The sequence below is a fragment of the Eurosta solidaginis genome, chromosome 5 (genome assembly GCF_040869045.1).
Source record: "Eurosta solidaginis isolate ZX-2024a chromosome 5, ASM4086904v1, whole genome shotgun sequence".
Classification (NCBI taxonomy): Eukaryota; Metazoa; Arthropoda; class Insecta; order Diptera; family Tephritidae; genus Eurosta; species Eurosta solidaginis.
In genome coordinates, this window is record NC_090323.1 from 250,140,213 (window position 1) to 250,165,523 (window position 25,311).

The 25,311-nt window shown below is 32.2% G+C and overlaps 2 protein-coding genes across 6 annotated transcripts in view; one reads left to right on the plus strand and one right to left on the minus strand.

Moving 5' to 3' along the window:
* LOC137253163 (elongation factor-like GTPase 1) overlaps positions 1 to 25,311 on the minus strand; it is a 467,431-nt gene that overhangs the window by 138,269 nt on the left and 303,851 nt on the right. The gene's annotated exons all lie outside the window — the stretch shown is intronic.
* aos (protein argos) overlaps positions 1 to 25,311 on the plus strand; it is a 67,407-nt gene that overhangs the window by 7,544 nt on the left and 34,552 nt on the right. The gene's annotated exons all lie outside the window — the stretch shown is intronic.

Sequence of the window (25,311 nt, forward strand, 5' to 3'; positions counted from 1 at the left end):
TGAGACTTCATACTAAAGATAACAAGAGAACAAAGTACTACTCAAAAAGCCAACGTATACCCTACTAATATATAAAAGGAAATGTGTAATATTGTTGTTCGAAAGCAACTTCATTAACTTACAGTTCTTTCTTGGGAAAACCAACTTTCAAAAACCAACTTATTATCTAAAAAGACCCTAAAATAATATTTAAATTTTTTAGAGAATTTTTTGTCGCGTCGCAAGGTCTTCATGTTCAGCAGGCTCCAACTACCTTATCTCTGAACTTAAGCAAATTAGCCAATTCGCGCGTCCACTTTTTTTGTGAATTTTCCAACGTAATTCGTGGAGTTCCGGGATTAAGTCAACGCAAGTAGATTAACAGAGCGTCGGGAAAGAGATTTTCTAGATTTGGATCATTGTTGGGCTGAATAAACTTAGTACATACAAGCTTAAATTAATCATAAATTCACCTTTGCGGAGAACCGATTTTTTATAACAACCACATTCAAAAAGGTGTCTGGGTAACAGCTGGCAGATTTTGCAATTTCAGAGAAACAAAGTGAACTGTCATTGTATTTTAAAAAGGGATAGAAGGGCTAGCAGTTTCATGTTACGAAAGCTGTGATTTTGTCTGTGATTACCATTATTGATAAGCTTGATAGGTGCAGTTTATCTCACTGCGGTTTATTTTCTTCTTCTGTTCCTTCCTTGGCCACCATTACTGGTAAGCTTGATTGCAAATGAGAAGCAGGTACTATCACTGTCAACCAGTCAAAGCGTTTTTTTTTAAATCTATCAATGCGATTTCCTTTCTTCACTTGCTGTGACCTGATTCAGGTACATGACTATTTGCGAAATTTCAGTTAACCCTAGGCTCGAAAATTATAACGTGCCCGAAACTCGGTTTTGAATTGAAAGAAACAATTTATACAGGGTAGTAGCATAATATCGCCTTTCAAAATCCCAATATACAGAATCCTGTAAAAACCCAATCAGGCGGAATAAATTTTGACCACAAATAACACCGATAACACACAATATCCCGACAAAAATCCTGACTTTGTCTTAGACACAGTGGCTATAATTAATCAGAATTCAAGTATAAACACCTGAATTCTGTCTTATCGGCATTAAGAGTTGTCATAATATCACCCTGTCTGAACGGGCTGTGTTATGTTGATGTTGTCTAGTTGTTATCTGTCTATCTTTTTGGTTGTCCGCACTGTGTCTTGTCGGGATTTGAAAATCTGGGATAATCACAAACTGAGAAGGGTCCGTGTTCTGATCAGAGCCGAAGTTCGGACTTGAGGCTGTCTCAAGAGTCTCGAAAATGTGGCTTTTACTGCAAAAATCCGTTTTTGTTTGGATCCGGCCTCAACTGAACCGAGTCTTAGAATAATTGCAACCGCATATCAATGCATATATTATACATTGACCTATTAGCTACTAGTACGCAGGAGTTTACTTCCTTGCCATATTAACTTTTCATTATACACTCTCTTTACACTTACTTTCGCATATATGTACATTAGGATGGTCATTATGAATGAAATAACCGATTTCTGACCAGTCTCACTATTTCAAATGGAAAAGTTGTTTCCAATTGGAGACGGTTAAGGAGCGCATGGGTCTGAGTTTAGATTTCAGTCATTTGAAGAATATTATCATTAAAGCTTGACCGGCTATACCAACTATGAAACAGATCGTTCAGTTAATTTTTGTTAGAATAACTCTAATATATGATTGTCTGCACTATTAATTTATTTCGTCACATCCGAATGATCTCTTAAGTGCCCTTTTAAATTATGGCGCCTCAACTTTCATTCATATAATTTGCAGTACAAAAAGTTATCGCAGATGTTGTTGTTGTTGTTCATACAACAGATCATAAGCGGCACTTAACAAGTGTTGCGCTTTATGCTCGCTTTAACTGTTGTAAACTCTATTTTTAATGCATCTGTTTTAATTACATATTTATTTAGACGAGCTAAATAAATTATTCCTAATTGTTGATCTTCACCCTCACTCAAATTAATCTTTGTGTGTCATAGTTCGCCAATGCAGTTTATTATGTTTGGCATCAAAGTTGCTATGTAATGTAAGCTTACACACTCGTTGTGATGGACAGTGAGTGTTGGTAAAGATGTTTGAGCTGTTATTTTTAAGTTACGCAATTAAAAGGGTGTTTCGTTTGGGCGCATTAAAATAATTTTTTTATTTTTGAAATTATTTATTTATTTATTAAATGAACAATAGCAATAAAATTACTATTCTACATACAAAAAGGAGCGCTAGCTGCCAGGGCTTTCGAAATTAAATTATATGATTGAGAATTTTCAAAGTTTTTTAACTTTATAATTTTAAATTCTCTCAAAAATCCAATTGAATTTACTAACATTCGTTTCCCTAAGTTGCTTTAGCTTTTCTTTTACAGAACGCTCGTATAATACATTTTTTATATAAAGTAATGATAAGCATTACATCGTATTGTTGTTGTTTATGGATACATGTGGATACATACATACATTCTAAGTTGGGTTGATTTGCATGGACGAAAGTTAACCCATATCGCGCCATCGATTTTTCGATATGTTTTTTTTTTATAAATATGTCCGATCTTGACGATTTTTTCAGACACCATCTATGCCCAATACGTAAGCTTGTGGTAAAATTTGATGTTGCTAGCTGTTAAAATGAGGCAGAAATGGGGCAGAAATGGCGAAAACCCTCTTATTGAACAATCGATTGTATGGGAGGTATATGCTATAGTGGTCCGACATCATCATCAAAATATGCCTGCTCACCAAATTTCATCAAGATATCTCAAAAATTGAAGGACAGACGGACAGACGGACATGGCTAAATCAACTTAGCTCGTCCCCTGATTATTTTGGTATACTTATTGGTGGTTCTAACGGAAATATATACATAAAAAATGATTTGGAACCTTGAAAATGAAAAAAATCGATTTCGAGCAAAACAAGTCCCAAAAACCAAAAACATTTTTTTTTTAACTGTTAATGCCAACGTTTTTATCGCATAATTTTAAGTGGAATAGAACTATGGCGGCCTCGTTGTGTGATGGAGCCTGCTCCGCCTACCACACCGTATGCCCTGAGTTCACACCCCGGACAAAGCAAGATCGAAATTTTTGAAATAAGGTTTTTCAATTAGAAGAAAATTTTTCTAAGCGGGGTCGCCCCTCGGCAGAGTTTGGCAAGCGCTCCGAGTGTACTTCTGCCATGAAAAGCTCTCAGTGAAAACCCATCTGCCTTGCAGATGCCGTTCGGAGTCGGCATAAAAAAAAAGGTCCCATTCCGTCAATTTGTAGGAAAAATCAAGAGGAGCACGACTCAAAATGGAAGAGAAGCTCGGTCTTAGATCTCTTCGGAGGTTATCGCGCCTTACATTTATTTCTTTTTTAGGAACTATGAGACGTTTTCCTCGGCAACTTTTGCACATTTCTGAAGAAACCTTTAAAAAAAACCCAAAAAATATATATATGTTTTTTTTTTTTTTTTTCAAAAAACTGTTAACGCCAAAGTTTTTAGCGGCAAATTTTGAGTCGGAGAGGGTATACATGAAAACTTTAAAATCAAATGAAAATTTTTTAAGTAGGTCATGAAAAAAACCTTAAAAATCAAAGATATAAAAAGTCAAAAAACTCAAATTTTGCAGTTTCAAAAATTATTTTTTTGGGTATGCTTAGGGGAACATTTTTTTCCTGAGCCCAAAACCTATCGAAAAATCGATGGCGCGATATAGGTTAATAAATCGACCCAGCTTAATACATACACATGTAGAACAATTTTGAGTCTTCTTATTCAATTAAATATTGTCAATTATTAAATATACTCATGCTTGTATGTATGTATGTACCGACCAACATTTTGTAGGCACCTTTAGCCAATTATAGACGCGATCAAAAGGTCAAGTTTTTCATTTTTATTTTTTTATTTTCTTCATATCACACAATGATTCTATGACAATTTAATTATTTATTGTGGCTCAAAATCATGCCATGTTCTACAATTGTGGGGATTCTCGAAAATTTCGAATGATATGCATGATAGATCACATTTATTGCGATCAGGAAATTCTCCAACAAAGAAAAAATATTTACAGCAGCAAACAGAAAAAGAAGAGCAGTGACAATTTTTATCTAATTTCCTTTTTTAGGAAAAACATTCGCTAAATTTTGTAACTGAAATTATAAAAAGATATCAAAAGCAATTTCGAAAAAATTCGAAAATTCGAGGAAACTCTTTGAAATATCGAACTTTGAGTATGCAGTTTTCTAGCCCAATCAATTTTAGTTTACAAAGTAGAAGTTAAAGGGCGCTTGGAACTTACATTTAAAAGGGGGAATAATTTTTTTAATATGGAAGAAAATCTGAAACAAAATCCAAAAAAAATTTAAAAAAAATCAGTGCGAGTTTTGAGTGACCAATGACTTGTACTTTGTCTGACTAAAATTTATTGAGCTACTCGACTGCAAACACAAAAAAAATAAGAAGAATATAAATAAAAAGTTCGAAATTCTCGTAAAGTTTTCTCGAATTTTTTTCGAAAACGTTCCTGGGATCGGTTTGAGCAGTTTCAGTTACAACATACTTTTTCCTTAAAATATCGAAAATATTTTTATCTGATAGATATAAATTGTATCATATAATAGTGAACAGCGGAAGCACTGCTTATAAAAGCAATTATATTAAACCAATGTTACTAAGCTTTCGATAGCGCGCCTATAAGTATTCCACACAATAAGGATTAAAAACATATAGAATTAGTATGTGCGTAATGGTGTATAAAGGAATAGCAACAAAAAGGCAATACTTAGAGACCAATTGCAAAGCGAGCAGCGGGGCATTTATATGGCTGAATGGATAAAGGCATCTGCCTTCACACTAGTATAATGCATGAATGTTTGAGATTTCGAGTTCAATACCCAGCTTCCGAAAAGCTAGCTGATGAAGAAGTGAAATGCAGAAACGTTTCCTAGTAACCATCGGTGTCTGTAAACTTTGTAATTTTTTCTAACATCAATAACGAAAATATTCTTATTAAAACAGACAAAGAATTCGCAGTGTTATTTTTCCGCTCTATGCTATACGTCTGTATATTAAGATGGTTCCCAAAAGTGAAATAAAATATTTGTTTCAATGTCGCTTCTTCAAACTGTACCACCACAGTCAAAGATAAAATATATTAATTGTGGTTTAGCAAAAAATTATATCCTTCTATGAACCCTTTTTTTGCGTACCAAGACATCAGTGAATCGAGAAGTGCATACCAAAAATGAGTCGACATGGAATAACCCATTTACAAATATTAGTTCACAGCTATGTAGCTATATCGAGTTTTATTTCATGACTTATTTAGACAACATTCCATTGCGCGCTGTTTACGGTATTTAACACTCAAAAAGCGTGGGCTGACATAACGCCAACGACCGGCAACTGGCAACTAACAACAAAAATAAGCAGCAATCAATAGCAAACAGAACTAGTAATGTTGTTATACAGTTGGCTTGAAATTGTTGCTGATATGTGCGAGTACACAAAAAATCTTATCGCCAAGCCCAAAGATGTGTATGTTTGAGTATCAAACGGGCTGCATATGATATTTTTTTAATATATTGAGCCATAGCATCCAAAACATAGACAGTGACTTTCACTGTTCAAATCTGAATCTAATACAAGAAGGAAATGAAGAATTGGGCGTAATTTGACTTGTTTTCTCATATAAATGGCATCGTTATATAACATGTGTTATATGAGATCGAAAATTAGATCTTCGAACAAATCAAAAGCCGTATTTTCTGAATTTTTTTCCTACATTCTTTATGAACTTGAATAGAAAGAAATGTTAGCATTTAAAAATGAAAAGATTTCGATTCGTAAATTAATACAAAAAAGTATATAAATAATATATACAAATAAATTTTGAAGGCCTTTAAAAAGTTCACACCTATGTTTTCGGGAATAACTTCGAAAACCGCAGAAACCGTGTTCTTCTTGTATCTCGATCTCTTCAAAAAATTTATGCTCCGATCACCTGCCGGCTGTTGTATGGTATAATACAACTTTTTTTATATAACTATGCAGCCCTGACATCAACTGCATTTGATTTTTTATGCAGTCGAGCTAACTAAACAACTTTGTAGATATCCAATTCTACAGGTTTATATAAAAATAGATTTGTAAGTTTGTTTATTTGTTTGTTTGCATATGACAGTTAAAGTGTTGCGACATAACACCTATATTTTTTTACTTATTTAGATTTGACACAAGTGCATTTTTGGATTAAGCGCTATGAGAATGTAGGAAAATATATCGACAGTAAAGTGAAGGTTACGTTGAACTGGCTGGTTCATGAGGACCTCACATAGACTGAATGAGTCCGTAGTGTTTCCAGAAGTTTGTTTAATGACCAAACTGAAAAATCCTATCATAAACTAGGACTTATATATGTTATAAAATTACTGCGTCCTCTTGCCGAATACTACAAGCTTTCTAGGACCCATGCCACTTGCTGCTTCCAGAACAATAGAGCGAAAAGATTATCTATTTCAAAATTTTATTCAGAAACACACTGTCTCTGGGTTAAGTAAGGTTAAATAGGGCTCTTTTGAGCTCACTCTAGATGTGAGATACTTTTTAGTTAAATTTTGAGAGGTCCAATAGTCTAATGAGTTCTGAAACAGGTTCTTGTTCAGAGCGAAATTCTCAGAGAGAACTCCTTCAAAAAATGTGTGTTCAGAAAGCTGCGTTTAAAATACTTAGTAGTCCTTCTGTCTCACTTCAATTGACTAGATGATCGCTTATTCTATTAAAAACAGCAAAACCGGCGCCAGGATTGTTCATAGCGCGAGAACATTTAGGTCGAATTACTCCGATATGCCAAGCGGAATAGCTTCGCAGCTTTTTAATGCGCCTCCGAAACCCGATATAGGGAAGCTTCAGCTGGTTTTAGGCCAAAGACAACCTCCGCGAAGCCTGTTTGAAGAACATGCTAAAATTCGGTTCTAAAAACGCAATAAATTCCAATGCGATGAAACACGTTCCATTAAAGTAATCGGTTCTAAACAAAAAAGTTCCAAAAAAGCAACTGTTTTCAAAAAAGTATACGGTTCTAAAAAGGTAACAAATTTCAAAAAGAAGAAATTCCCAAAAAATGTACAAGTTACAAAATATCATTTCGTCTTGGGTTCCAGAAGAAGTCTGGGTCCAAAAAATTAATGGGTTCCAGCAAAAGTGCCCGATTAAAAAAACTAACCGGTTCCAAGCAGGTCAACAGCACAAAAAAAAAATTTTTTTTTCTAAACCTTTCTCTAGGTCTCAAGATAACTTCAAAATTACTACGAAATTATTCGAATTATTCCAAATGTCGCAAAATTTATCTAAAAATAGTCAAATTATTCCTATAAAATCAAAACAATAATACCGACACAATAGCCTCGAAAAAATTAAATAATTTAAAAGGATCTCGAAAAAATCCTGAAAAAATTAGGCGCCATCTTTAAACTAGCTACAAGTTGGTCCTCAAATTATGTTCAAATAATCCATAAACTGCTATGAATATAGCATCAAAATTGTGCCCATCGATATCTAAAATACAACCAAGCGGGCATCGAGATCATTTCAGAACACTTTCAGGACTGATAAGAGACGATTTGAGCAATAGTTCTGGAATGTTTTGGTTTTATTTTCAGAACTATTTGTGTATTGTTTCCGAACTATTTTGATTTTAATTTCGAATCGCTAAGTGATTACCATAGAACTATGTTGGTTTCTTTCAGGATGATTTCAAAATTATTTCAATGTGTTCTTCTTGAATCGAGAATGAACTCAAAATTATCTTCAAATAGTTCCTCAAATAATTCTGACATTACCCCAAAAAACATTTCTCAAATGATCTCGAAATGATCTCCACACAATTTTTTAATGATTTTAACATGATCCCATAAAGTACTCTAAAGTGATCAAGAAATTATCCCCGAATTTTTTGGAAATTATTTTTTAAAAGCCTCAAAATAGTCCAACAAGTAATCCGAACTACGCTTTGAGTCATTATATTCCAGCACTTAATCGATAGTGTTTTAATTTGAGTAACTCATAATTTATTGGAAAAAGTTCAACCCTGATAAAGAATACTCTGAGGCCGTGGCGATTTGGCAAAGAGTTTTTATTTGTTAAGAGCCGTCAGTCGGTACTTTGACAAATTGTTCGATGTTTTCTCAAGGTAGTTGCTAGTTTTTTTTGTCACAGATGTTTATAAAAATGCCTTGTATACATTTTCGTGGCGTATTTGTGTTTATTTATTTATTTTTTTTTGTATTGTTGGCTTAATTCACTATACCTAGAATAGAATCAGTGACTTCAGTTAGAGACAATCACATTAGTTTCAATAAAGGTATATAATAGCTACATAATTTAGACACTTTTATTGTTTGTTTGTCGCATTAATTAAGTTTAAAAATTTGCAAATTCCGTAAACAATTTTTTTGTTTTCCGGCTCACCTCAGCAAGTTAAACGAACCCATTGCCGGTCTTGCTAAGAAGTAGCGCAAGAAAAAATTTAACAAAAAGTTGGCGAGGAAAACAAACAAACAAAGTCAGGCGCAACAATGCATTTATGAATGAAATATCAATGATCCATTTCTTGGTTGTCGCGCCAATCGCCACATGAATGAATGAATTAACCAGCAAACGACCGCGTCACGCCAAACAAACTTTCATACCAACAAAAGAATGAATGAATGAATGACAAACTGCAGCGCTGCAGACAGCTGTGCAGACCATTTTTTTTTTTTTTTTTTTTTCGTTTTTTGTAAATGTTGCATGATTGTGATTGGTGTTGGCGACACTTAAACGATCGCAACATTGTGGCAGTGGCAAAGTTAAAGATAGCGACAACAAAAATAATGCAATGCAATACAACAATTGACACAACAGTTGGACACCAACACAATGGTTTTTTGGCTGCGTCGTAAGCTCTCCTTGTTATTTGCTGCATTTTACACATTGTTTGCTTTTGCCTTTTGTTGTTATTTTTGTCTATGTATGCATTACAATTTCAATTATTTCTACTCATACTCATGGAGTCATGCGTCAATTGACTTCCTTTACTTGCTTTTTGTTGCTTTGCAGTTAGAGCAGTTGATTTTTTTTTTTCTATTGGCAGCGCTGGAAATTGCAAAAACGTCAAAAGTACTTGAGCAATTGAGTTTGTATTTGCAATGGAACAAGAATAACAGCAATAACAACAGTTGATATAAATAATTTCCATTCATTTGACCACTTAAGTGGCGCATTCGTTTCCGCTCATTGATTGTTGCCTAACAGAGATTTGTAAGAATAAAAGGGTGGCCCTCCGATTGGAGCCTATCTCTACCTCTTACTCTCCTTCTTCAACTCGCATACTTGTCGCCCCACAATTGAGTATTTATGAGCGTAATTAGAAATAAAGAAATAAATAAAGGCATTCCCGAAATGATACAGAAATCACCAGGAAGTAGTTCCGAAATGGACTCGAGAAGGTTCAGAAATTATGTCGAAAAGACCTCGAAATTAGCCCAAAAAATTCGTTAATAATCCCGCAAAGATCCAAATAATATCCGGCAATGATCTGAAACTATCCTGCATACAGTTCCGAAGTTATTGAAATCCATCCCGAAAACAATCCGCGAACTATCTTGTCTTGTCTTGAAACTCTATCGAACTCAGCCCTGAAATGTGGATCACGAAATGGAACCGAAAAAGTTTTGAAATCTCGAAAATAATTAAAATAATTCTAAAATAGGTACGAATTGACCCGTCTGAAAATAGCTTCAAAAAAAATTCCGAAATCAGGCCCGAATCATCTCGAGAAAGCCTCAAAGTAACCCCGATGAGTTCCAAATTCATGCTGCAACTGACCAAAATCGATCCCGTAGAGAGTATAGAAACGATCCCGAAACTATCTTGAGCACAACTCTGATGTGAGCTTAAGGTAATTGGAAAATGGTTCCAAAAAAACTTTAATATGATAATAGAAATAATTCAATATCTTAAAATAGACTTGAAAACAATCGGTAAATTACCCTGAGACCGGCCCGAAACGATTCCGAGATAAAGAAAAAATAAATACAAGGCGCGATATATCTTCCGAAGAGAATTTAGACCGGGCTTATTCTGCAGCTTTTTCGTTTTTATTCTAACTGAAAAAAAAAAAAAAATGGTTCTAAATTATTAATGTTGGTTTGCTTGGAAGTTGAATCTTGGATCTTCGGTGCAGTATGTTATGTGGAGCACGCTACGATCGCACCACGCCGGTTGCCGAACAACTCTGGAAACTATTCCGAAAACAATTCCGAATGTGCCTGAATCGACTACAAAAACAATACCAAAACGATCCCGAAACTATCTCAAACAAAGCCCAAAAATGGGTTGCAAAACAGTTTAATATGATCCCAAAAATTATTCAAAATAACCCCGAAAACAGTTGTACAATTATCCTGAAATGGACTCTAATTATCTCGAAAACATAACCAAAATTATTGCGAAAATACCTCCAGCACAACTCTGGAATGGTGTCGAAATTATCGAGAAATAATTCCGAAATAGTTGATATGATCCAAAACAATTACAACAATTTCCTAAAGTAGGCCCGGAACGATCTCTAAAACAACCTTGTACAAACGAACACAACCTTAACATGATTCAGAGTTGATCGAGAAATAGTCCGGAAATAGTTCTAAAATAATACCAAAAGCAATTCCAAAATCGACCATCCATTTTACTCTCTACTTCCCTCCCTATGTTTACTCTACCACTGCTTTTACCGCCTCCTCTACAAGTTGCAGCAAAACGGGTTAAAGTTATAATAAATATGTAAAATGTTAAAAAAAAAACTGAATATTATACAAAACATAAATTTACCTCAACTAAAACTACATTTACGAGGTAGTTAAGAGCCTAAAAGCCTAAAGAATGAACTATAAAAACTAAGAATCATCATTAAACCGACTATTAAGCAAAGGTGACCAAAAAGAAGGAATTTGTGTAGGTATGGCAAACAAGTGCATCTTACATAAATATTTTCTCTAGTGGAAATGAAATAATTTTATTTGAATGAAATTGTTCAGGAAAGTAAATATCCCAATTTACCGAACGAAGTCATATCAATGACTTTTTAAATTTCTGGTTAGCCATTTTCTTAAAGCGTTCTAAACTGAAAATATAGCGTCTGAGCATAATAGAAAGCTTACCAGCCGGCCAACTGCATGGCGTGTGAAGCCTTCGGACTTTTTGTGGCACTGCGCTTTATCTGCAGAATATTTCATATGTCTGTTGAGAATTGCCGGTCAAGTCACACGTAATAAAAAAAATACTATATGACTTTGATTCGGTACAATGCAAACATTGCTGCGTTCTACGCCGCTAACTTCACTTAACAGACAACGAAAAACGTATGCTTCGTAATAGCATTCGTTTTCCGGCCAATTGGGTTATGATGCATGTGTGTGTGTGTTTATAAGAGAAGTTGCACTTGATATTGAAGCACAATTCATGGAATTAAAATAAACAAATAAATTAAAGTACGAAGTCCAAATAGAATCAGAGCGCCACACACACACAAAACCTGAGTTCGTTCATAAATATTTAATCGATATATGTACATAAGAAAAGGTTGATTTACTTTCCTATTTCTATAAAGACAAAACCAAAAAACAAACACACAACTTTGAAAAATCACATCTTCTGCATACTCAAAAAAACTCAAATATTTACCAATGAATCATTGATTGGACTTATGCAGCAGCTATACTCAAGCACTCGCACTATTGGAGAGTCAAAAAACAAAAAAATAAGCTACCGGTGTTACGGGGCGGCTCTCAATTTAATAACCATCATTAACATATGTATGTCTGAAAAAATGTGGCATTAATAGCAACAATGTTGCAAGTAATCATATTATCCAAAAAAAAAAAAAAAAAAAAAAAAAAAAAAATAATTGAAGTAAATTTGAAAAAAAAAAATCATATTATCAAAAATAACCACAAAAAAGTAGAACAAAAAAAAAAAAAAAAAAAACACGAAAGAAATGAAAAAAAAGTTCAGAGATTACTACCAAAGTCACAAAAACTTCAACTCATTCACCAAAAAAAATAATTGAAGTAAATTTGAATCATCCAGCATCTCAATGCCGAATGTGTAACGCATCCAAAGAAGAAAAGTATCCAACTACGTTTATTTGTTTGAATACTACTACAATCAACCTAATGACCAAATATCCAACCAACTGAAAGCAACAATCAGAGATGCATTCTCGTATGAGTTTTAAGGCCAATACTTTTACATGCGCACATGCGCATATTAATAGGTATGTGTATTGTTCTGGCCACATGAAGGCCGATTGCAAACGTCAGCCGCTGGCTAAATTTGTACGGTTAATGTTTGGTTAGCCAACGAATGGAGGTTAAGAAAACACTTGAAATTCTCTTGAAACGTTTGAAAATTTGTATTTAAAATTGTGGTTAAATAAAGTTAAAGTAAGCGGGGGTGGACGGTAAAAATTTAAGCAAAAGGCAAATTTTAAGAGATTGGCATATTGAGATAAATAATTTTTTTCAAAATTTCTAAAATACTAAAACAAAATACATATGTATTTATGAAGCTCGATAGAAGTACAGATTTTTCCTCTATCTATGTCAAGCTCCATGTCTATCGCTATCTCTATCTTATCGCTAGCTCTAACCTATCGCTATCTCTAACATATCGCTCTCTCTATCTCTGTCTATATTTCAATGTCTGTCCCTATGTCAATTTCTGCCTCCATCTATTTTTCTATCTCTATCTCTGTCTTCATCTCAACTTCTATATCTATATCTATCTCTTTCTCCATGTTTATCCCTATATCTATCTTATCGCTGTATCTAGCCATACGTCTACCTTATCTCTATCAAATCATTTATCTCTAAACCTACCTCCACCTACAAACAGGGTGATCTACAAATGATTGAAACAAAATATTTTGTCTTGTTGCCTTAAACATTTATTACGTAATATATTTGTATGTAACATATGTATATTTGGATATATCTGCAATTCAAAGATTACTACCGCTTCGTTCGCTTTAAAAGCCCTAAAAGTTTATGGGAACCTATTTAAATTTAATGAGAAAGGCGACTTTCATGTAAATGTAAGAATCCACATGTCATTGAAATTCATGTAAATACTATTGTAAGCATATAATAAATATTTAATGGCAATGAAAACGTAAACACATACATATGTACAGCTGCGAACAGAAAACTAGCAGTGGCAGTTTTTGTCTTATTTCATCAATTGAATTTCAGAAATTTTTTTATTTTGATATTAAAATTATGAATAAATCAATCTAAAAACCTTTCAAACAAAAATTAAAAAAAAAGTCCAAAATTTTTAAAAAATTTTGAACTTTTTATTTGGAGTTAACTTATTTCTTATGAGTTTGCAGTTATGTAGCCCAATAAATTAAAGGTAGAAACATTTTTTATACATGGAGGAAAAAATCTCAAACAACTTTTCGAAAAAATTTTAAAATTCAAAGTTTGAGAAAATTTTACAAAAATGTTTAGCTTATTTTTTGCAGTTTTATGAATTTTCTTTAGTTTGCGGTGGGTTAGCCCAATTAGTTTTAGTGTGAAATTTTTTTTATATGAAAGAAAATCAGAAACAACCTTCGTAGAAAAGTTGCCATCAAGGCCAACATGAATTTTGAGAGACCTATAAAAAAAAAAAATATATATATATATTATTAGACTAAAATTTATTGAACTGCAATTCAGAGAACTCACGATAAAAAGTTCGCAGTTTTCGTAGCATTTTCTCATGTTTTAGAATGTTTTCGAAAATATTTTTGAGATTGGTTTGCATAATTCCAGCTACAAAGTTCAAAGTTTTTCTAAAAATATAGAAAATTAAAATGAGAATTAAGCTCACCAATTTTAATAAAAAAAAATTGTTCCTGCTATTTTAATGTACGCTGCTGTATCTCCGAATGAACGTTAACGCAAATTGTGCAAACACACACATATGCACTAGAGATAATACGGGCTTAGAAACAAAAGTTAAAGTGCTAATACAAATTTGATGTGGCTAGATAGAACGACTATAAAATAAGGCGAATGAATTGCAAGGAAAGCTTTTATATATCTTCATTAAAATTAAATTTTTAAAGATATAAATGTACTGTTAAGTATTTTTGTTGTTGTTGAAATTTTAGTATTTTTTTAATATGTATGATGTGATAAACCAATATAAAATCCTCCTTAGTAATTTTAGCACAAATAGAAGCGGCTAGTTTTTGATAAATATAGGCTTACATATGCACAGTAACGAACAGGAAAATAGCAGTGCAATTTTATTTCTTTCTTTAATTAATTTTAAACAATTTAAGAAGAGACTGTAAGTTTGTAACTGAAATTATGCAAAAAAATCTTAAAAACAATTTCGACAAAATTCGAAAAAAAAATTCAACAAAAATTTGTGACTTGTTATTTAAAGTTTTATGAATTTTGTTGAGTATGCATTTTTATAGCCCAATCAATTTCAGTCTAACAAAGTGCAGATTAAAGATCTCTCAATGATCTTACTGAATTTTCACATTTCTTCTTTTCGAAGCATGTTTCAATATTTGCACTACATTCCAATCATCTTGGCGGCCGAGCATATTCTCAATAAAAGTTAAAAATCTTGTGCTTCAGAAAAGTATTTTTTTATAATACCTTTCAGATCTTTTATCGCGCACTTAAAAGCCTTTTTAATGTAATAACCTTCTTGCGGATAAATCTTGGCACCCGAGCAGGCGTTTGATAAGAGCTAAATATTTTGAACGCGAGAAACTTATGTTTTTTCCATACGCGTGGTCAGATTTCTTATCAAGTACACATAATGTATCTTTGATGTAAAAAACTTGTTGCTCACTTATCATGGCGTCCGAGCAGTCTAATTTATTCAATTTGTATTTTTGGTGTAAAAATCTAGCTACCCATATATCTTATATCTTGGCGCCCGAGCAGGATTTAATGAAAAGGCAAAAATAAATAAATAAAAATTATACGCCGATCTGTTAGTTGTTTACCGGCCAACAGAGAATACTATTAGTAAAATAATTCTCTCGTCTTTCTATATTGGTGCCCGAGCAAGTGTTTCAATTTAAAGCTTTTCTCATACGCCATATAATGTAAAAAGCAGTTAGGTTACATCGAAATATACTTTCATATGTATATTCTTTTCCGCGTATACAATCTGGCGCCCGAGTAAAACATTTAAAATTCGTGTATCACAGTTGAAAGATACCGGAATGAAAATATTAACATATACCAGTGCGTTTATCGCTACACGAAGAAGAGGCAAAACACTCTTGCCACAAGTTTAAGTTATAGACGGTGATATCAGAATGTTACTACATTCTTTCTAGTTTGAATTCAGAAAGTTACATTCATATTCAGAAAACCACAATTCAAGCTCAGAATTTCTAATTGAAGTTCAGATAATTGCAATTAAAAGCCAGAAAATGACAATTTGCATGAGTCGATGCAACATATTTTATTACTATGGGGTACGATGCATAAAATGTGAGCATTTCCTCAAACTAGATTTTTTTAAAGTAAAAACTTACACTATTTGGTGTTTTCGTTTGACTTTGTTAAGAACTCAGCTATCATTTTGAGGATTTTCTACAATGACCGTGTGTGAGTCTCGGTGAAGAGTGTCTGAAGCGCATTGTTATTTACGACACAAATGTGACCCCGGGTCAACTACCGAACACGATAACAGTACAGGTTTGTTGATATGACAAAATCTGAGTCCGAGAACTGAGTGACGTGAAAACATGAACAAATAAGCGCGACGAAGACTCATTTTCGATTCGCCAATGATTCAAAATGCTGACTGGGTAATTATCCATGTGTTCATCGCTCCGTAAATCTGTAGCCACCTGCCACTCAATAAACTGGATATGTTAGACGGCGTCATACATAGCAATAACACAAAGAAACACAAATAAAAGCAAGCATTCTTTGCACACATACATACATGCGTAAAATATATATCCTTGTATTGAAACAAACCGTAAGGTCTTTTTTGGGTTAAACCGGAAGTCCGGAAGTGATTTAATGCATTCCTCAAACTAGGAAGGTAAATAGCATAACAAAAAAGGTTAACATGCAACAAAAAAAAAACAACAACAACACCATTTAGAACACTTGCAAAGAACAAAGCAAGCGCAGCCGGAACAAGGATATAGGGGAACCAGCATAAACCAACAATAATAAAAAAAAATAAAAACAATCAAAACTAACCGGAAGGACAGAGTAATAATAACATGTGCAACAAAAACAATAAAAAGGCAACAACAACAACAACAGTACAGCCACTTTAAAATGAGATTTGTAAATGGAAATGCATGTGCCTGTGTGTTTTTATTGTTGTCTTATACCAAACAGGTTTCCGAAAAATAAAATTCAGAAACAGGAACAAAATAGCTGGAACAAGCAACACAAGGAAGACTGCTGAGAATGTGTGAAGAAAAACATTAACAACAGCAACAAAGGCAACGGTAGAAGAATCCGGAAGTACGGAAGTAGTTCGAACTGCGTGCGTCCGTTCGTCCGGTTGTTGGTTTCTTTTTATAGCTTTCTTTTTTTCAATTTATTTCAAAGGCAATGAATGAGGCAATCTCTGTACTTGGTGTCGCTGCTGCCGTGTCGACGCTTCATCATTAAGTGTTGTTAGACGTTTGCTCTGCTGATAATAATTGTTGTTTTTGTTTTTGCTTTGTACCGTACAGCGTCTCATTTCCGGATTGCGTGGCATCAAAGACGACCAACATATAAATAAAAATAAATTTTCATAAATCCAAGCATTCTTACAAGACTGGCTGCTGTTGCTGCTGCTTCTTCTTCTTACTTCCGCTTTCGCCACTTCTTTCCCCATTTATGAACAGACGTGTGCATGTTTGTATGCTCGCATATATCTCGCTTGGCATACATTAATTCCCATTCACTTCCAAACTCAGTGTCAATGCTGTTGGCGTCGTACAAGAGCTTATGATCTCTTCTTGTATAGTAGATCTTGTTGTTGTTTTTTTTTTAAGATTTTCAAACAACAGCGGAAACAACAACTATCACAACTGTAGTTCCGGTTTTAATTACTTTTCTTATGTGTAAGATATTTATTTTTTTTGTTACTCCACTTTGTTTAATTTTCTAACTCCAGTTTTTATGTTCTTCAAAATTTTTTTTTTGTTAGACTCACCTTTGACGATTACTTCCGGATTTATGCCTTTTAGTGTAAAGTGAGTGTTAAGTAACAAACAAATGGAAGCGACAAAAAACAGTTCTCTTTATATAGTGCTTACTTCTTTTAAGCATAAGGCTTATAACTGAAGGCATGAAATTTGTAGTTATCAGCAGTTATATGGTGTTATGGGAGCACCTGATATCGCTTGCTATTACTTCAAGTGACTTTGAGGTGAGGTCGGTCTAGTTTCCGTGGCGCAAATAAGTTTCCTACTAGCTGTTATTCCGAGTATCTGTTCTACGGGAGTGGTATGTCTTATCATACTAGAAGACTCTTCCTGCTGCAGCGGCATGGTGGTGGCTGAAGTCAAGTCCCAGAGTGACTGGTGGTTGAACGCTTATTTCTCCCTTGAAATAAGTGAAAGCCGAAGCCAATGTCTACCGGTGCTCCGGGGGAATCCGAGATCCAAGATCGAGATCAGTCATATCGAATAAATACCGATTTTGTAAGCTTCCCCTCACCATTATCTTTAAATTGCATCACAATATACCTTCATGTAGTCGCGTTATTTGAGAACAGCTTTGCCGGTACCTTAGCGAATTACTATCACAGAGTTATTCGTTTGTTATGGGCTTTTAACCACCGAGCCATTGACTTCATATTGATTTTCTATCGGCTTGTTATCGATGGGTTATAATAGGTCAACGATATTGTATTGTGGTCTTATCGCTACTTGTTCCATAAATAACCAATGCGCCATCGATAACAAATTTATAACACGTCTTTAACAAGTTGGAAACACTTCGATAAGAAACCGATAACCTTTTGATATCAAATCGATAACTTTTCGATAACAACTCGATATATTTCGATAAGAAATCGTTGTCGTGCTGATCATAAATCGGTTACACCCCTGTAAATTTTAGGTTGCATGTCAATGACTTTTGACAAAATTGTATGGTTATAAATCGATAGCTTTTCGTTAATAAATTGACAAATTTTTATAACACATCGATAGTTTTTGATAACAAATCGAACTTTTTTTGATAACAGATCTATATCCTTTCGATAACGAATTAATACGTTTATAACAACACATCAATAACTTTATCATCGATAGCAAATTTATAGCACTTTCATAGCAAATCGAAAACTCGTATATACCTCGTCGATGACAACCCTATAACAAACCGATGGCTCGTCGAAAAGAAATGGATAACACGCCCAAAAATCGTCGACAACAAACCGATAACTCATCGATAACAAACCGGGAACACTTCAATAATAAATTGATAACACGCCTTACCTTTTCTTAATGCTGCCTGATTTCGCTCATATCAACTCTTTCCCATAGTCCCGCATTAAGCTAAGCAAAGATGTTCACACATCAAAAGTTTCACAGGGTTGCCACCGATTTAAATTTTTAAATATTGAATTACATGTGCCATTATGGCTAGGCAGGGCGAAAGCTTATTTTCGTTGAAGTGAATTGAAATAATTTTTATTTATGGTAACCATCTAACCTTAATTATATTCTTTGTCAAGTTTATTCATACGTAAATATATATGCGAACGGCTTTCGGTATTAAATACTTATAGCAACTTAATTTAAAATTGAATTCATCACAATTTTTTTTAAACATTTTTCGACGCCAGTCTTTTTAGGGAAACAGCCCAGTTTATCTTATTTGCTTTCAGCAAAGGTTACTTTATCATTTATTTTCGTTGCTATTTTTTAACGACTTGATTAATTTTCCGCTTCTTTGAACTCTAAATACTTCTCTTGTTTTCTGCCATATATTTCCAATGATTTATTATTCGTCTACTACTTTGCTTCCTGCAACATATGTATGTGCCTTCAAGGCAAATAGGCTCATTTATCTACGAGTATGATGGTTGTAGTTATGTGCAAATGTTATAAATATTTAAATTCCCATACAAATACATACTCATACCATTTAAACACTTTCTTGCTTTTAGTAACGGTTGAGCATCCCTAACCTGCTCTACCAGTTTACCATTTTCTTCATACTTTAACCCTTGCACTTAAGATGAAGGTGACCTATTTATAAATGATGAATGATTGTAGTTGGACACACCTGCGAGCAGCCTCGTGTGACATAGCAAATAACAAAACAAATACTATGCAAACGAAAATTCTCCCCATATTTCTTTATTGCATAATGTGAAAGGGTTGATTCTAGAATAATAAAACAACACTTGAAATCCTATTTCTTACGCTCCCTCTTCCGGCTTGACAAATTCTTGAAAGTATATTTTTTCATTTTTTGTCTTTAAGTGGAATGATATATAAGGGTTGTCCTCAATTTCTTAAGAAAGTTTTATGGCAAAACACTAAGCTATCAATAGGTCTGATGAGGGGCCTTCTCCGAAACTTCAAAATATGTAAAATAAAAAATAAATTAATTAAGTTAAACAAATGTTATTAATTGCAATAATAAAGACTTGAAAGATGAAAATTTATTGGAACATGAAGGAATGAAATTTAAAAATTACCAGGAAAGAAAAATATAAAAAAAATAAAAAACTGAATAATTTAAGTTTACAAATAAAAAAATTTACGAATGAAAAAGAGGAGTGGAATAAAAAATGGATAAAATTAAAGATATATATTTGAGTAAAATTGAAAAAAAAAAATAAATAAAATTAAAAAACAAAAAAACAATATATTTATATAACGCTACTAAAAATAGAAAAAACAAAAAAAATGGCTGAGGAACAAATAAATAAATGGAATAAAAAAAATATAAATAAAAAAATGTTTAAAAGCTAAAAATAATACAAAACGAATAGTACTGCATAGGCTAGAAATGACAAAATTAACAAACAATAAGACTAACAAATAAGAAATTAGAAAAGGTTGAGTTCAAAAAAATTAAAGAAATAAAAAAAAATTAAGGATAAACAAACAATTAAAATGGAAAATGAAAACCTTATTTAAGAATTACTTGAAATAAAAAAATTACTAAAACAAACAATAAGTAAAATTAAAAAATGTAAATAATAATTAAAAAACTGGAAAAAAGTAAAACAAAACAAGATTCAGAAAATAAAATATATTACACTAAATCAAACAATATAATATAAAAAATATATATACATTAAACCAAATTGAAAAAAAATGAAAAAACAAATAAAATAAAAAAATAAAAAACTTAAATAAAATAAGAAACATAAAAATGTATACAATAAAAAACTTAATTAAATTTAATAAAGAATATTAAATAAGAAAATAAAGTAATATATAATAATATAAAAATAAAATAAAATAAAATAAAATAAAATAAAATAAGATAAAATAAAATAAAATGAAATAAAATAAAATAAAAGAAGGTTAAATTTATTTAAAGTAAACAAAATAAAATAAAACAAAAAATATATATAATAAAATAAAATAAAACAAAACAAATATAATAAAATAATATTAAAAAAGTGAGTAAGTAAAAATGACAAAAAATAAATTAATAGAAACTATAATAAAATAAGATAAAAATGAAATAAAATAAAATAAAATAAATAAAATATATTAAATCGAATTAAATAAAAAAATTAAGAACATAAAATAAAAATATAATTTAATATAATGCATATAATACAATAAAACAAAATAAAGTATAATAAAACTAAACAAAATGAATTAAAATGAAAATAAAACATAACAAAATGAAATAAAATTAATGAAAATAAAATAAAAATAAAATTAAAAACTAAACAAAAATTAAATTAAATTAAACAAATTAAATTAGATAAAAATAAAATGTGATAAAATAAAAAAAAAATTAATCAAGTAGAACAAAATAAAATAAATTAAAAGTAATAAAATAAAATAAAACAAAGAAAACAAAGAACAAATAAAAGAAATAAAATGAAAAAAAATAAAACATCAAATAAAATAAAAAAAAAACTAAATCATTAAGAGCCAATCAAAATTTTTTTTGATTGTCTTAAAAAAATAAATAAAATAAACGAAATAAATTTAAAAATTTCACATTGCCAAAGAAATTAAAATTAAATTACGGCCCATATATTGATGGTGTACTGATATTTCAACAATGTCTTTTTTACAGTTAAGGCAAACTTTTAAACCTGTAAATTGTTTTTTTTTTGTTTTCGTAAACGGTCTAGTAAGCATGCATTACCTACTTCAAAGTACGATAAGGAGAGACCGAATTTGAATTAAATTTTTGTTTTGTTCTTTTTTTATTCTTATTTTACTTTACCCGTAGGGGTTATTCACATGAACTCAAAAGTTCAAGCAGTCGCTAAGAGTTAAGGGAAGCAGCATTTTTTTATACTAATTTAAGGGCTGTGCAAGCATACTTAAGAAGCGTGAGAAAATAATTATACATTGAGTTGTTTTACAAGAAGTTCGTTGAAAAATGCTCTTTGAAAATCAGATTTACATGTGGGAAAATAACTGCATTTATTTACTCATTAACATTTTTATATATGTATCCATCACTAAATGCATTAAATTAATAGAATAAAAGGGTTTATATAACTAAGCAAACAAGCCGAGTTCAAGATTAGGATAACCAACTTCGCCATATATGTATGTATAGTGCAGTTCATATACAACAGCGACAGGAAACATAGCAATAGTAATTTTTAACAAATTTCGTCAATTCCGTTCGGTTTCTTTTTCGATTTTCGATATTTAAGTAAAAATTTTGTAACTGAAAACCGATCTTAAGAAAGCTTTCGGAAAAACTTCAAAATAAGAGAAAATTTTAAAACAAATTTCGAACATTTTATTTGGAGTTTTCTGAATTTATTTAAGCGCAATTTTGGAAACTAATAAATTTTAGTTCAAAAAGTATAAGTTAAACGCCTCTCAAAATTATTTTTGAAAAATTTTTTTCCAAAGCATGTTTCAGATTTTCTTTCATACAAAGCAATGTCCACTTTTTTTACGGATTGCCAATTAAACAATATGATTCAGTTTCATAGGCCTTTAAGGAAGTCCACAAGAGCAAAGCTCGCAACAGTGGTCACAATAGGTCAACAGTCTTAAAAGTGTGTCTCTGCTGGGGTTGCCTTCTGACTTAACTTGAGGTGTTCGTACTACACGAATCTCTGTTTCGGATTCAGAACATACAAATACATATTTTTGTGTATTTGGCGGTGTAATCAGCAGCATAGTTGTTTCCTTTCAAAAGCAAAAAAGGACATATTACCCCGCCCTTTTCCAAAAACTGCCATTCAAACCTTCTTTCCAATTTTAACAACCTACTTTTATATATAGAAAAAACGCCAAATCTCAACAGCAATGCAAGCGTGTGATTGCTAAATAAGCAAAACGTGCCGCCACAGATAATTTTCAACTCAACTTTTAACTTTTGCGCAGCCAAGCATATAAGAGAAAGAAAATTGAAACAAAAGTCAGCAAAATAAGGAGGGCAGCTTGGGTATATGAACAGCACACACGTGTGTTTGTATGTGTGTGCGAGTCTGTTTAAAGGATTGTGGCGAGAACGGAAGTTGCAAAGCTTCCCAGCAAACGTGCACACACATACAACTCAAGAGAAACACACACATAGTCAAACAGAGCTCCACACTTGATTGACGTTGCGATTATTTAAAGCAGGCATGCTTAACCAACGAAACGATATCATTTCGTTACGATAATCAACGTTAATAAACGAAACGAAGTCATTTCGTTTCGTTTATTAACGTTAAAAACGTCAAAATAACGTTAATTTGACGATATTAACGTTAATAAACGAAACGAAATGATTTCGTTTCGTTTATTAACGTTGATTATCGTAACGAAATGATATCGTTTCGTTGGTTAAGCATGCCTGATTTAAAGGGTGAAACAAGTTGATAATGTAAAGGTGTTCATAAATATATGTATGTATATATATATGTGTAATTATGTATGCGCGTTTATGTTTGCATGGATATGCCCTTTCGGTCGGTTGAAAGCGAAAATATTTAAGTTACAAAGCGTTGCGTTAAATTAACCCTATAATAATCGCAGCCCACATATTGGCTATTCTTAGCTTTTGTCATGGATATTATTTACCGGTAGTCAACAAATTTGTATGTGTATATGTGCACGATTGTAAAGCGTAATGGAATTTTGTTTAAAATAGATTTACACACATACTTATACACATTGACATTTTTTAACTGCTTGCAACATGCACCGGAAGTGCTCATCGTACAAGTTAAGAAATGTGAAGAAAACCGCATACTACAAGGCATACACACATACCAATATATTTATAGCTAAGCTGACATTTTGCGGTTAGTTTTAATGTTGCATTTGTTAGCAACTACCAACTTTCAAATATTTATGCTCATTTATTGCTGTTGTCAAGAGTGAAGCCTTTAGCTCCTATTTACTTAGTATGCCTTTGATGCTGGATAATCAAGTCAAAATCTTTACAGTAGCGAACACAAAACTAGAAGCTGGAATTTTTATTAAATTTTGTCAGTATTATTCTTCTTTTTTTATTTTAAAAAATTTGAAAAAAAAAATCTATGAATTTTGTAACTGAAAATATGTAAACCAATGTATAAAACAATTTCGCAAAAATTCGAGAAAATGTTTCGAAACTTTACAACTTTTTATTTTGAGTTTTCAGAAATTTTTTGAGTCTGCATTTGTGTAGCCCAATAAATTTTAGTTCCAAGGGTGTTTTCTATTATCTTGCAACGATAGCTATATTTTCATATGGAAGAAAATCTCAATCATCTTTTGGAAAAAATCAATGCGACTGTTGAGAGTCCTATAACCTGTACTATGTGATAACAAAATTGATTGTACTACAAAACTGCATGCTCCAAAAAATTCAGAAAACGTTTAATAAAAAGTTCGAAATTTTCGTAAGTTTTTCTCCTATTTCGAATTTTTTCGATAACGTTTCTGAGATTTTTTTTTTGAACTATCGAAAACAAAAAGAAGAAGAATTAAGATGACGAAATTCGCTAAAAATTGCCACTGCTATTTTCAGGTTCGCCGCTGAATATTCATCATAGCTGAACTTTTAAAAATCTAGAAAGTGTTTGAAAGGATGAGCTTAAAGAACTTTTTATATTCAGCTTTTCATAAAATAAGTGATCGAACAGTTTGTCAAGAAGTAATTAGAGAACGTGAAAGTCTAAAAAAAATTCTACCTCCTAAAAATATGCAACACATTTTTTCATCATCTTCGTGTTACACAGGCCGATAAAATTTTACAAAAGTCTTTTCGCTGAAGTTGAAATTTAATCAGTTTTTTCAATTTTGTTATTATTATCGAGATATAGCTACACAAAGGTGTGAAAATCGCCTGTACTCAATATATAATTTTAGCACGAAAACTGGTTTTTATTAAAGATCTACATATGCCTTTTGAAATCACAATTACTTCCCTCACTAATGCCGTTTATTTTTCCCATTATTTACTTGTGTTGGCTTGATATTTGTGTTTTGTGCTCTTCGTCTTTCATCGCTACGAACAAAAGCAATTTGTGTAGCAAACTTTTTCATGTTGGATTTGGAGTTTCGTAGCTGGTGAAGTAGTGCATATTATTTCTTTCAACTTAAAAGTTTTGTTTTACTAGTTTTATATATTGCTATTTCGAACGTCAATTAAGGTGCTGAGCACACCCAAATGTGCCTAAAATTATACTTCAAATTTGTGAAGAAATTTTGTATGGAGAAACTAACACTTTAATTACGAATTATGTTTGAGTGTTGACAACCATGCGCGCATACGTTTTGACTTGTTGTTCCTTAACCAAAGACAAAACCACTACCACCACGATGATTTTACTCACGCACAGCCACAGTTTCAATTTTGGTGACCTCTGGCCGAGACCAATTCACACTCTACTCGTAAGCCTACTTACTGACTTTATTTATAAATATAATGGTGCATAATTTGAGGCGCCGACGCCGTAGTTTGGACGTAAAGTGCTCTACTACTACTCACAACACTACCGGAAGAAGCAACATCAAAAAATTTTGTAAAAAGTGTTGTTAAGTGGGCTCCTTAGCAGGGATTTGGTAAACCATTCCGTGTGTATTTCTGCCATCTTGCAAATT